Genomic DNA, 12,233 nt, shown 5'->3' with positions numbered 1-12,233 from the left:
TCTAAAAATGGCTTTCAGAGGGACATTATTTTCTGAATAACAGAAGGAACTACTTTTTCCTTGAGAATTTCTCTTTCTACTTGGTCTCCTTGCCAGTGGGATTTCTCTCAAATCACACGCGTTTTCACCGAGTGTGGTCAGCAGCTTCAAAACCGTAAGCTCATCAGTTGCAGGCTTTGCAACTCAGTGGAAAGAGCTCCAGCCTGGGCATGTGGTGTCTCCCTGGGAGGGAGCTTCCTACCTCTGAGTCAACCATCCAGAGCCCATTTCTTTCCGGAGAAGTAAAACACTATGGGTGAGATTTGCCTCGCTGGGTTTGTGTGAGGATTAATGAGCTGGGTAGTGTGCAGAAACCAGGAAGGTAAGATACTGTTGTGCTTCTTCCTTCTCAGAGAAGTTTTCCCTCAGTAGCCCCTCTTCTCAGCCCCACTGTCTCTGCCTTGGCAAAGACCACCTTCCTCTCTGCCCTGGACGACTGAACAGACTCCCTGACTCCAGCCTTGTTCTCCTCCTCCAGTCCCCCCTCTGCCACGCTCCCGTCACAGTCTTTCCCAAATGCAAATCTCACAAGACTGTGGCACTACTTAAACTTAGTAGTACCTCTCTGTGTCTTCCAGAAAATCCATGGTCTGGGGCGCCTGGGTGGCGCAGTCGTTAGGCGTCTGCCTTCGGCTCAGGGCGTGATCCTGGCGTTCTGGGATCCAGTCCCACATCGGGCTCCTTGGCTGGGAGCCTGCTTCTTCCTCTCCCTCTCCCCTGCTGTGTTCCCTCTCTTGCTGGCTGTCTCTCTGTCACATAAATAAATAAATAAAAAAAAAAAAAAGAAAAGAAAAGAAAAGAAAATCCATGGTCTATGAAATGGCTTTCAGGGCTTCCCTCCGTGCCCCCTCCTCCATTCTGTTGTCACCGCTCCAGCTATGTTGACCCACCTTCCATCTCCCATCCCCTGTAACCACCCCCCCCCAACCTGGTTGTGTTCCTCTGGGCCTCTGCATAAGCTGCTTTCTCTTTCTAGAACACCCTGTGCCCTGGCCAGCCTGATGAGTTACTTCTACCTTCATTTCCTGCCCTAGTTAAGCCTCACCAGCTCTTCTCTGGCTCCCCAACCCCTTGTTTTTTCTCACCTCATTTATCTCTCTGTTTCCTAGTGTTTGGGGCCCCACCCCACTGTAGTCCCTGTCACACTGTTCTGTCCTTACTGGTGAACCAAAGTGTCCAGGCTATGGTTGAGGAAGCATGTAACCCCCTTTAGTGCAGTGCTCCCATCCAAAGGCTCTTCTCCCTCCTCCGTTCACACAAGACCCTCCTTGCAAAGCTTCTCTTCTCGAAGAATTTCTGGGAATTCCAGGGTTGGTCATAGGCAGGTCCATGAGCCCTTGCTGCCTTTTGCTATTGTGGCCAGCGAGGCAGCCGGTGACTGACTGATTCCCTCTCCCTCTGAAGTTTCAGTTCAAAACATCCTAGAGGTTTAGCCATCATGCTCACTGAGGAGGGATGTGGGAAGCCTATTGAGCACCCATCAGCTGAGATATGGAAACCTGGTCTCCCTTGGTGACTGAGTCAGAAGAATGTTCCCTCCCTTTTTTGGAATGGAGGCCAGAGAGAGTTAGAGGCCATGATGATTATGCTGTGAGTTCATGCCACACTTTGTCCCTCCAGACTCACTATGTCAAGGATCTGGTTCAGGGCACCATCTAGGGACAAGCTCTAGAGATGGTTCCCATAGAAGGGTGATATGAAATGGTTAATAAGAATATAGGAATCCTGGCTTGTCTGAAATATATATTACTGGGAGCAGGGGGAGGTGTGGAGCCTGTTGTGTGTCATGTTTACATTTATGCTTGTTTTTAAATCCCAGGGACTGTGAGAGCGGGCATTGTAGAATTTCCAGAAGTCATAGTCTAGACGAGAGATACGATGCTTTAGTCTCTCCGGTCAGCTTCTTCCCTTCCATCCTCACCAGGGGAGGAACTCGTTTTACAGCTTTGAGGTCTCTGGGGACATTATTCTGCCTGATGGAAAAGAAAAATTCCTTAGATGAAAGAAAAAAAATGATGAATATTTCAGATAAAGAAATAGGGATGTGTCTGAAAATTTCTGGCATGGATGGGGAAGAAATCCCAATATGCTTTTGTTAACAAAAATTTTGATAGCTAAAAATTATGTTAACATGAATGATACGATTTACTTGGGAAAAAGGCAACCTGAGAGTATTTTAGATTCCTTGGATATGTAATTATATATCCAGAAGGTGCCATATCCAGCGGAGTGATAGATTAAAAATTATAATCAGTGTTCTTAAGCATATAATTAGCATATTGAACATTGACAGTTCAGACCCTAATTAAGTACATAGCGTGCTAACAGAGGGAGTTCTGATTTTTCTGGTTGCATGGGAGCCTTATTCCCCAATGAAGGAAAATTTTAACTAATCATGTAATGTTTCTCTTCCATATCTCTTGGCGCAAGAAATCAAAACTACCCTTTGTTGCTCTTAGATCTGGGTGGGGGAGTGAGTGTAGGGAGTGTTGGAGGGAATTTTGTTGCTCTGTCAAAAAAAGGTAAATCGAGTGTGTTCATCATCACAGTTTCCTTCTATATCTGAAGCGATTTCACGTGTGACTCTGCGGAGCATTATGCATAACCTTTAAAATACTTATGCTCTTAGAGCACCGAAACCAGAATTTTTTTTTTTTTAACGCCACGATCTATTTAGAAGTAATTTTGCCTTATAGCCAAGGGTAATCTCATCACTGAGCAATGCTTCTATTTATATATGTCTGTCTCTCAGAGCCTGTCTGTGTCTTGAAGAAATCCCCAATGCAAGAGGCAGCATATAAAATTGAATACCACCATGTAATATCCCCAAAGGGACTTGTTTAGTGTTTTCTTATCCAGTTACCCATAGCTACAGGGAAAGATTTTTCAAAATTCAATACAAATTGTGTTAGCTTGTTTTTCTTCTTGACACCCTTAGGTCTTCTTTGATCACAGGTTTTAGAGGAAAGGAAAAAATTCCTTTAGATCTCTCAGTGTCAAGGGGCACCCAGATAGTTACTCCATTGCCCCTGCACAGAGCCGTTAACTGTGTGGAAGGACAAAGTTTTCTGAGTTAGCATTCTGGGACCTCAATAAAAGCTGTTTTCTCTGCTCAGTGTCAGAAGGGTCTTGGGCACTGGCAAAGGGGAATTAGTTATTGGAGGACTTTATTAGGAAGTAGTTTTTTCTAAAAGGCGATTCCTTTTGTCATATCACCGATCAAGCATCAATTAATCACCAGGTGTTGAATTATTGTGAAACTACTATGTTGTGTGTACTTTTATCTGTTTTGTAAAACGGCATTCGCTCTCATTGGGTTCGTAAACTGTAGTCACTCTGTAAAGAGGCAGAGACTCCAGAATTTGAAAGAAAAGGTAGAAATTGGCACCTTCATGGTTCATAGGGGTTTTGGAATTCCCTGAATCTCACTGTGGACGTTAGAATGCAGTTAATGAAAGAGAAAATGTGCTCTAATTCATTTTAATTTCCCCAAAGTAATTTTATAATGAAAGGGGTCAGTATCCATGCAATTTAGAAAGAAGGCCAAAAAGTGAGGCGTGTTCATGTTTGTCCCACTTAGAGAAGAGCCTCGTTGTGTCCGGCCTACCTAGAGAGGTTAGCCGCTGGGTGAGGCAGACGTAATCAACTCCACCGCCACAGGGTGAGGGGAAATGTGTCATGGAACCATCCAACTGCCTTGGCTGAGATTCTAAGTTCACCACACAACCTTGTGAATGCATAATTTGTTTTTCAGGGACAGGAGGGCCAGGGTGTATCAGGATCTGCCAACATTAGGGACCCCTCTCCTGCCTGTCCTAGAACATACTTTGATTCTTGAAATGAACACAAGGGGAAAATTTCAGGGCATAAGGAAACAGAAATCAATTGAAGGGATACATAAGCTTTTCAACTCCCTTTCCAGTGCAATGCCCAAACTAATAAGACGCACAGTGTGTTCAACCCTTTAGCCAAAGTTTGTCCCAGTGTCCTAAGCATCTGAAACGCTGAGCTAGCAGGGCTCCACTTGTGTTTTCAGGTAAACAGCAGACGGAATGCTCAGAGCCGAAAGCCAGATCTTTGCAGGGAATTTTTGAGCTAGAGCTCTAAGAAATGGAGGAAGAGTCCTGACTCTTTTAGACCTTTCTCTGCAGAAGGGATTGCTGCCTGTCCATTCGCTAGGCCCATTAGTCTTCACACATTGCAAGGCTAAGATCAGACAGAGTCCATCAGAATTGACACCAAATATAAATATTTTAGGGATCAGGATTTTTAAACAAAGACAATAGGCAGGAGTTTGTATGTTACTTATCCTCCTTCTGGCCAAACACGTTGCTATCTCGTAGGAAAAGACAGTGTAACTGTAGATCTGCTTGGCTTGAGAATGGTAGCTGGAACATTAATGTTCCTTGGTCCCAGAAGCAAGAACAATCTTCGTCAGCTAGTGTGAAGGCAGGATCTTTATAGGTCTTCGTGGGGAGGATCCTCCAGGTATATAGAGAAAAAACATGAGCATCTTAGCCTCTAGGAGAATGCATTCCTCTTGGGTGTTGAGTATATTGTCAATAGGGTTTGTAAAATAATCTCTTATGGTATGGTTAGTGTGACTCGACCTTCTAGGATCTGCTCTACCATGGGTGAACTGGTGAGCTGATCAAAACCCAGATCGTTAACAGCAAAGCTGGGGACCAAGCAAACCAAAGATTTATTGGAAACTTCGCCGAAGTATAGACATCCCATGAAGCCCAGCCTGGGCAGCCAGCCAGTAGCATATACACCCATCTTCCATTTTTTCCCTGTCACATTCCTTCTCTCTCTCGCCCTCTCTCTCCTCTTCCCATGCTATTAACTACAACAAATCAAATTTGGGGGAGATATAAAATGGAAACACATAAAATAAGAACAACACAAAACCAAATATAATTGCTAATCAGCTTACTGTACTGCTCGAAGCTTCTTGTCACCCACACTGGTGGTTCCATCCAAGTTTCTCTCACGTCAGAGAACATGGCAAGACAGCTTGAATCAGTCAACAAATTTATTTGAAACCTTATATTTTATGTTAAAAAGTCATGCAAATTTTGAATTTTACTGTAAATGTTTGTTTTATCTAAAAAGCATGTCCTTCTCCTAATGTCTATATGTAAAATGTATGTTCCAGGAAAATGAGCCCCATTCTTTTATGTCTTTCTATAAGCTCTAGCCAACCACTGGGTAGACGTTTATCAGTTTGGGAATTAGGAGCTTCCATTGTCAAATCTAAGCTCTTAGCCTGGCATACAAACCCCACAGTCCTCTTGTCTACTGCTCTAATCTCTTTTCCTTTTTTGGTACTCAAGCCTCCAGACTCACTTGGGTTTTTGGCATAATTCCTAAAATACCTTGGGCCTTTACGCATGTTGTTGCCTTTCAACACACCACACCTGGGTTTACGCTAATAAGGTGATTTGGTGGACCCTATAGAGCCTTGGGATGTGGCTGGTTGCCAGAGGAACAAACCATGTGATTAGATGGTTGGAACTTTCAGCCCATCCTCTGACCCAGTGGGAGGGAAGACTGAGTAGGCAGGCTGGAGATTGAGTTAATCACCAATGGCCAATGATTTAATCAATCATCCTTACATAAGGGAAACCTTATAAAAACCTGAAACAAGAGGTGCCTGGAATATATTTTTATCGCGCCTGCTTTACCTCTGTCCACCTAAGAAGCTCCTACTCATCCTTCAATACCCAGCTCCTTTGTCTTTCTCCTCTCAGAAGTCGCCCTTGACTTTCCAAAGCAAAGTGTTGTCACATTTTCTTTTGGGAAAATATAAACTGGGTATTTTAAAGCACTCCAGTTTTCTGAGGATAACTTTTGCCTTTGGTAACGAAATTCACTGGCTTGATCCCCAATCCATATATAATTCAAAGTTCAATGTCCCTTTCAACATTTACAAAAATTCTCAGGGAGGCTTACAACTTCCTGGTTTTTGAATTCTCAAATATCCAGCTTGCTTCCTTGCTTCTAGGCATGGACTACCTCCTTCCTTATTCCCCCAAAGCACCAGTAACCCCTCCCCTCACCCAAAATGTGTGCAAAAGGCATTTACTGAGGTTTTCAGAATAACAGAGGGGGAATCACCGAAGAGTGCATAATAGTTGCCAACCTAAAATTAACCGGCGTTTTAGATTCCTGGCCGACGGCACACAGGCAGCCGCTCACAGTCAAGCCCTATCTCCAGGTGTCCCCTGCAGCTGTGCTGCTGGCATCTCTTCTCTTTCTCCTGGGCCTTTTCTCTGAATCTCCAGGGCTCTGAAACTTCTGCCCTCCCAAGCTTCCAGAGGACAATCCCAGAATCCTGCTACTGTACCATGGAGCGATTTTAGTGCATTCTGTGCGGTAGTTCTCTTTCATTTACGTTAGTTCAGAGGGATCTCTGCTCTCACAACCAGAGGCTATTCTAAATAAAAGAGCACAATTTTCTTTCTAAGAGCAATCTCTTACCCTTTAGAGGAATAGACTCAGACAGTGGTCAGCTCTATGGGAGGACGTACCACCCGGACCATGCTGCAGGAAAGGGGCACTCGCTCCCTCAGCTGCTGCAGCTCTTGGCTGTCAATCCTTCCTGGGATTGCCTCAGTTGAAGGGTCATGTCCTCTTCCTGGAGTGGCCTCCACCCAGTGACAGGCTGAAGCGACCCCTGGCTTCAACTCAGACAACTCTGAAGGGCCATCCCAGTTTCAGAGAAGCTATTGATAACTGGGGTGTGAAGTTTTCTGAGGCAGGGGTAGATACATTTGTTGAGCCTGGGGTCCTTCCATGAGAGAAAAGGGATCAAGACCACATCTTCCTCCCAAGATTCAAAATTAGTCATACCTGTCAGTTTTTGACTAAGGGAATCCAACAAAGGCAGGTGCCTGAGATAAAGATCACCATAGGCCAGTCATTATCACAAACAAATCCCTCCCACATTTCCTAGCTCACCCTGGCTGCTGCTGCTGCTGGTGGTGGTGGTGGTGGTAGTGGTGATGTCCCAGATGAGGACTTCTGCAGCAATATGGACTTCCACCTTACTTTTCATCCAACAGAACTAGTTACACCTTTCATTTATGGAGCCTAAGACAATTAGTTTATAAGCCTGATTCCATGTCTGTTAATCTGATTCAGTTGTGTATATGAGGTTGTGGTGTGTTTTCACCTGATAATGTTCCTGACACCAAATATGTGTTGTTGTTGTTTTTCCCAACACCAACCTCTTCTCCAACTGTCCAGAAACCAACTGGGGATCACACGATTCAATTAAATTCTGACACTAACTGCGCAGAGTTAGCACAGACCCCTTGGGTGAAGGGCTCACTCCCACAAGACTGCCTTTACTTTGGATGCCAATCACAAGTCGCCAGCTCCCACACTTCTGATTGACCAGCTATAAATCAGGAGCCTCCATGGCTTCCTTCTCAGTTTGGATAATTTGCTAGAATGGCTCACAGAACTCAAGGAAACAGTTTACTTACAATTACCAGTTTATTATAAAGGATTCAACTCAGGAATAAGCAAATGCAACAGATGCATAAGGCAGGGTATGGGAGTGGGGTGCACAAAACTTCCATGACCACTCTGGGTGAGTGCTTCTCCAGTACCTCGATGAATTCACTAATCTGAAAACTCTTTGAACTTCATTGTTCCACGCCCTGGGCCAAAGGCAGACATTAATGACTGAGCTACCCAGGCACCCCTGAAAGTGTCAACCTTCTAATCCCACGGCTGTTTCCTCTGGCAATTAGCTCCTGAAGCTCCCTAGGAACCCACAATATCACCTCATTAACACAAGCTCAGGTATGGTTGAGAGGGGCTTATTATAAATAATAAAAGATGCTCTTCTCACCCCTATCACTTGGGAAGTTTCAAGGGTTTTAGAAGATCTTGTGCCAAGAACCAGGGATGAGACCAAATATATAGTTCTTATATCACAGTATCACAGAGGCATAGTAAAAAGATACAACAAAGAAGTGTAAAAAGTGAAGATATGGGTTTTTAAATCTCTCTTGAGTGCCAATTTTCTTGGTGTTGAACCAAGTGGGGCTAGCATTTGATAAAATTTGGAACAGTTTTCTGAGTTTTTGACCTCGCAACTGTTCTCTACTCTACAGGACCCAGTTTCATCTCTTATAAAAACCTGCTTTCAGAGAAGTCTGAAACCAAACAATTGTCTCATATACTTAGATAAAGGTATAAATTGATAACACTGCACTTGAGATACCTCCCTGATATACTTTCATTTTAAGTGGAGACAAGGTCCTGGCAATGTAAGTCCAAATATGTTGTATTTATGAATTACCAAACATTAAAACAAGATGGCAGATGTACTGAATAGACAAGATTGGGTAGTCATTCCCTAAAATGACTTAATTATTCCTAGCAATCTTCCAAACTACAAATACTCTTGTCTACACTCTGAATCAGAATTCCCAGCCTCTGATTCTTTTGGTCATTATTGTTCTACTGAGTCCATTGTAGCTGAAACTAAAATGTAAGAACAGTGTGTTAGGGAAAACTTTGGTAAGTCATTTCACAATTATACAGTAACTTACATCTATAGAAAACTATGGGTATTAAAGACAGTTCCAAAATGTGAAATAAGTACTTGTATTAGTTACCTAAAATTGTATAACAATTTACTGCAAAACATTAAGGCTTACAACACAGAGCTTCATCACCTCACCATTTATTTGGAATTTAGGAATCTGGGCCTAGCTTAGCTGGGTCCTTTGCTTTATGGTCTATTACAAGACTATAATCAAGGGGTTTCCCAGGGCTGGGTTCTCACCAGAAGGTTCAACTGGGAAAGGGTTTCTTCCAAGCTCACTTATGTGATTGTGAGCAGGGTCCAGTTCTTTGAGGGCTGTTGGACTCAAGTGCCTCATTTCCCAGCTGGCTGTTGCTAGAGGCCACCCTTGATTCCTTACAATGTGGGCAAAAACACTCTACTCCTCACAACATGGCAAGCTGATTCATCAAAGCCAACAATAGAGGCAAGAGGTGGGGCACAATCCTCCATAACCTAATCACAGGTGTGCCATGCTCTCAGCATTGTCATACTCAAAGGGAAAAGATTACTTGGAAAATACCAAGAAGAAGGGATCTATCATTGGGGTCCTCTCAGAGGCTGCCTGCCTCAGTGCTTCAACTAGTAAGAGACAAAGTACATTTCATGATATCGTGAAGAAAACAAGAGATTCCATTTAATAGCACAGCTGCTCTGGGAACTGCAATTGCATAGACATGTTTAAGGGAGAAGTCTCTTCTAAATCAAATCAAACTTCCTTAATTAATGCAGCTTTATTCTTCAAACATTCTGAAAACTTCCTAATCTAATCTTCAGAATCTTTGAAGCCATTATCAGATGCTTTAAAACTTTTGCCAAATATTTTCCTCTCTTTTATACCCCCATATGACATTTCTCTCCTAGATCATTAAAGAGAAAACTACAGAAAGACCACTGTGAGTGTGTGTACTTTTTCTTTGAATTGTGGACAAGGGATGGAGTTTATGAAGGTAAATAAAGCAGAGTCTGAAATCTTATGAACAAGATCCAGCCTTCAGTTAGGCTAAGCAGATTGTATTCCATCTGCAATTCCCAGCAGGGTGTATCTGTTGACGACTGAAGGAAAGAGTTTTTTATTCTGAAAACATACGGAGACAGAAAAACTCTCATATGGAAAAAAAAAAAAAGGAGAAAGAAAAGATGGTGTGAGTAGAGCTGGGACAGTTTATTTGTGGAAATTTATAAAAATGTGTCACAAAGCTCACTTTAAGCTTCCTAATTGCCAGCTGTGGGCCTGGTAAATATGGGATAGGTCCTAATTTCCATGTTGTGAGATTTTCCTTATAGCTGTCTTGATTGTCTGGTTGTAATATGAATGCATTTTTTTTTTAAAGTTGAGTACTCTGATTTTTTTCTGTTTTGCTCTTGAATTCTTAATAAAGTCAGAGCACTCTTCTTTCTGCCTTTCTGTCAGCAATAGAAGAGGCAAACAGAAGGTAAGAGGAATGAGAGAGTTTACAAATAGATCAAGTGGTGAGATTTGAAATACATATATCTGATCCAATGTCTGACACTCCTTGGATGACAAGAAAAATGCTTTTGGAGAATTTCAGTGTCGTTTTTTTCTGATTTAAATTACAATTAGAAAATAGAAAAAAAACCTTGTGGTAGCACAACAGGGAGGGCCCTGGATTATGCCTGAGTTAGTTTAATGACTCAGAGTAGTGAAGAACCAGAAAGAAGACATGCTCTTTGGAAGAATAGTTCAGTGCTGAAAGATAGAGACCAAAGGGGAAGCAAGTGTGCCCAAGAGAAACCTTACCCATGTCCCAAGTTTATCTAAGATTGATCCTGGTAGCGGATGGTTAATTTTTCAAAATGATTTTACTCACAGAGATATGCTTTGTCGGCCAAACCCAAATGACTAAAGGATTATTAAAGGACATTCATTAATTTGTTCTAAAAATAGAAGTAATTTATGTAAAGTATAGGAAATTTGAATGAATATGAAGCTGAGTGTTTGATGAAGATAAGAATTGAAATTCTCTTTTATTGAGATAATTGCCCTTTGGAGAGGTTTCCATTTTTGGTTGCTGGCGATGGTGGAGTTACTAATTTACAGTTGGAGCAACTTGGATGTGGCTTCATCATCAGAATCAGTGTAATGCAAATACTTACCTACAGTTCTTGACAAAAACTTGAAGTCACCACAGATCTGACTGCAGAAGCTACGGTTGCAGATCTGAAATGTTCATTTTGACATGGACAGCTAGGTGCTGGAGAGTTACAGAAAATTTTTTTCTTAAATATGGATTTAGATGAAATATTAATAATTATTTTTTAAAATTAAATTTTTTGGGGGGAGAGAGAGAGAGCACATGTGAGCAGGGGGTGGGGAGGGGCAGAGGGAGAGGGAGAGAGAAAGTCTTAGGCAGGCTCTACACTGAGTATGGGGTCCAACCTGGGGGGCTTGATCCCCGAACTCTGAGATCATGACCTGAGCTGAAATCAAGAGTTGGACTCTCAATGGACTGAGCCACCCAGGAGCCCCAAGTATTAATAATTCTTAAATGCTGCTACTGAACAGAGTTTGAGAAATATATCGTTGACTGTTGTGATTTTGAGTTCACCTCAGACGAGGGTAGGCAGGATCTCTACCTGCTTTTGAGGCCAAAGCTTCTATGGGCTCAGGATGGGAGGGACCTAGAGATTTTGGGTTGTGAGGAGTACACTTTGTCTCATGGAAGGCAATTAAGAGTAAGATGAGGAATTTAGGAGCAGGGTCAAGTTGTGAGTGATTATTTTGTAGCAGTGAAAGTCACTCTCCAAACTCTACTTTTATTATTCTCAATCATTTGGACCAGGAAGGAATTGAATCCATGCTTGGAGTAAAAAGGTGAAGGACAGAGAAATCAACCCAGAGAAGTCGTGAATGTGAGGAATCAAAGTTATTTGAGAGACTGAGCTCTGAAGTGCCTCTTCCCTCACCCTTGACAACGCTGGGTATTATCGTGCTTTCTAATTTTTATTCATTGGACTGGGACAAAATACATTTATTATCTTCACATACATTTCTTTAGTTATTAGTGAGTTTGAATATCTGAGTGTGTTTTCAAATAATTTAATAGTTGTTTTTCTTTATATTTTCTGTAAACTTTTTGCAGATATATCTTCACTTTTCTATTGTATTACTGAGCTTTTCCTTTTAAAAATTTGTATGAGTTGGTTTTGTTTTACTCTGTTTTGTTTTGTTTTGTTTTGGTAAGAGTTCTATTTAAACAAAGGAATTAGCCCTCTGCCCCAAATGTGTGCATGTATGCTTTCCAATATTTGTTGTTGGTCTTTCAACTTTGTTTATTATATATTTTTTTCTATTACCAATCTTTAAATTTTAATTTCATTTTTATCACTCTTTTCTTTTTTGGCTTTTAGGTTTTCTATCCTGTGCTTTGAGGTCTTCCTTGAACATGTTTCAATACCATCACCAAAACAAAACAAAACAAAACAAAACAAAACAAAACAAAAAAAAACAAATCCCCTGTTTCTTTACTGAATTGAGATGCTACTTTTATTAAAATCTCCATGTGTATTTAGGGTTGATTTCTCAGCTATTTTTTTTCCATTGTTTCAGTTTTTCTCCAGTACCAAGGAGTTATATGTTTTAATGTTG

General features: G+C 41.8%; 1 long non-coding RNA gene across 1 annotated transcript in view; it reads left to right on the top strand.

Moving 5' to 3' along the window:
• Positions 1-59: 59 nt before the first annotated feature.
• The window catches only part of LOC130542140 (uncharacterized), a 44,201-nt gene continuing 32,027 nt past the window's right edge, over positions 60-12,233 (top strand). Inside the window, exon 1 of the long non-coding RNA XR_008956489.1 lies at positions 60-361. This is a non-coding gene — a long non-coding RNA (uncharacterized LOC130542140). The remainder of the gene's footprint in view (positions 362-12,233) is intronic.

This window comes from Ursus arctos, unplaced genomic scaffold, assembly GCF_023065955.2.
Source record: "Ursus arctos isolate Adak ecotype North America unplaced genomic scaffold, UrsArc2.0 scaffold_1, whole genome shotgun sequence".
Lineage (NCBI taxonomy): Eukaryota > Metazoa > Chordata > Mammalia > Carnivora > Ursidae > Ursus > Ursus arctos.
Note: the sequence above shows the minus strand (reverse complement) of the source record. Positions and strands in the feature narration are given on the sequence as shown.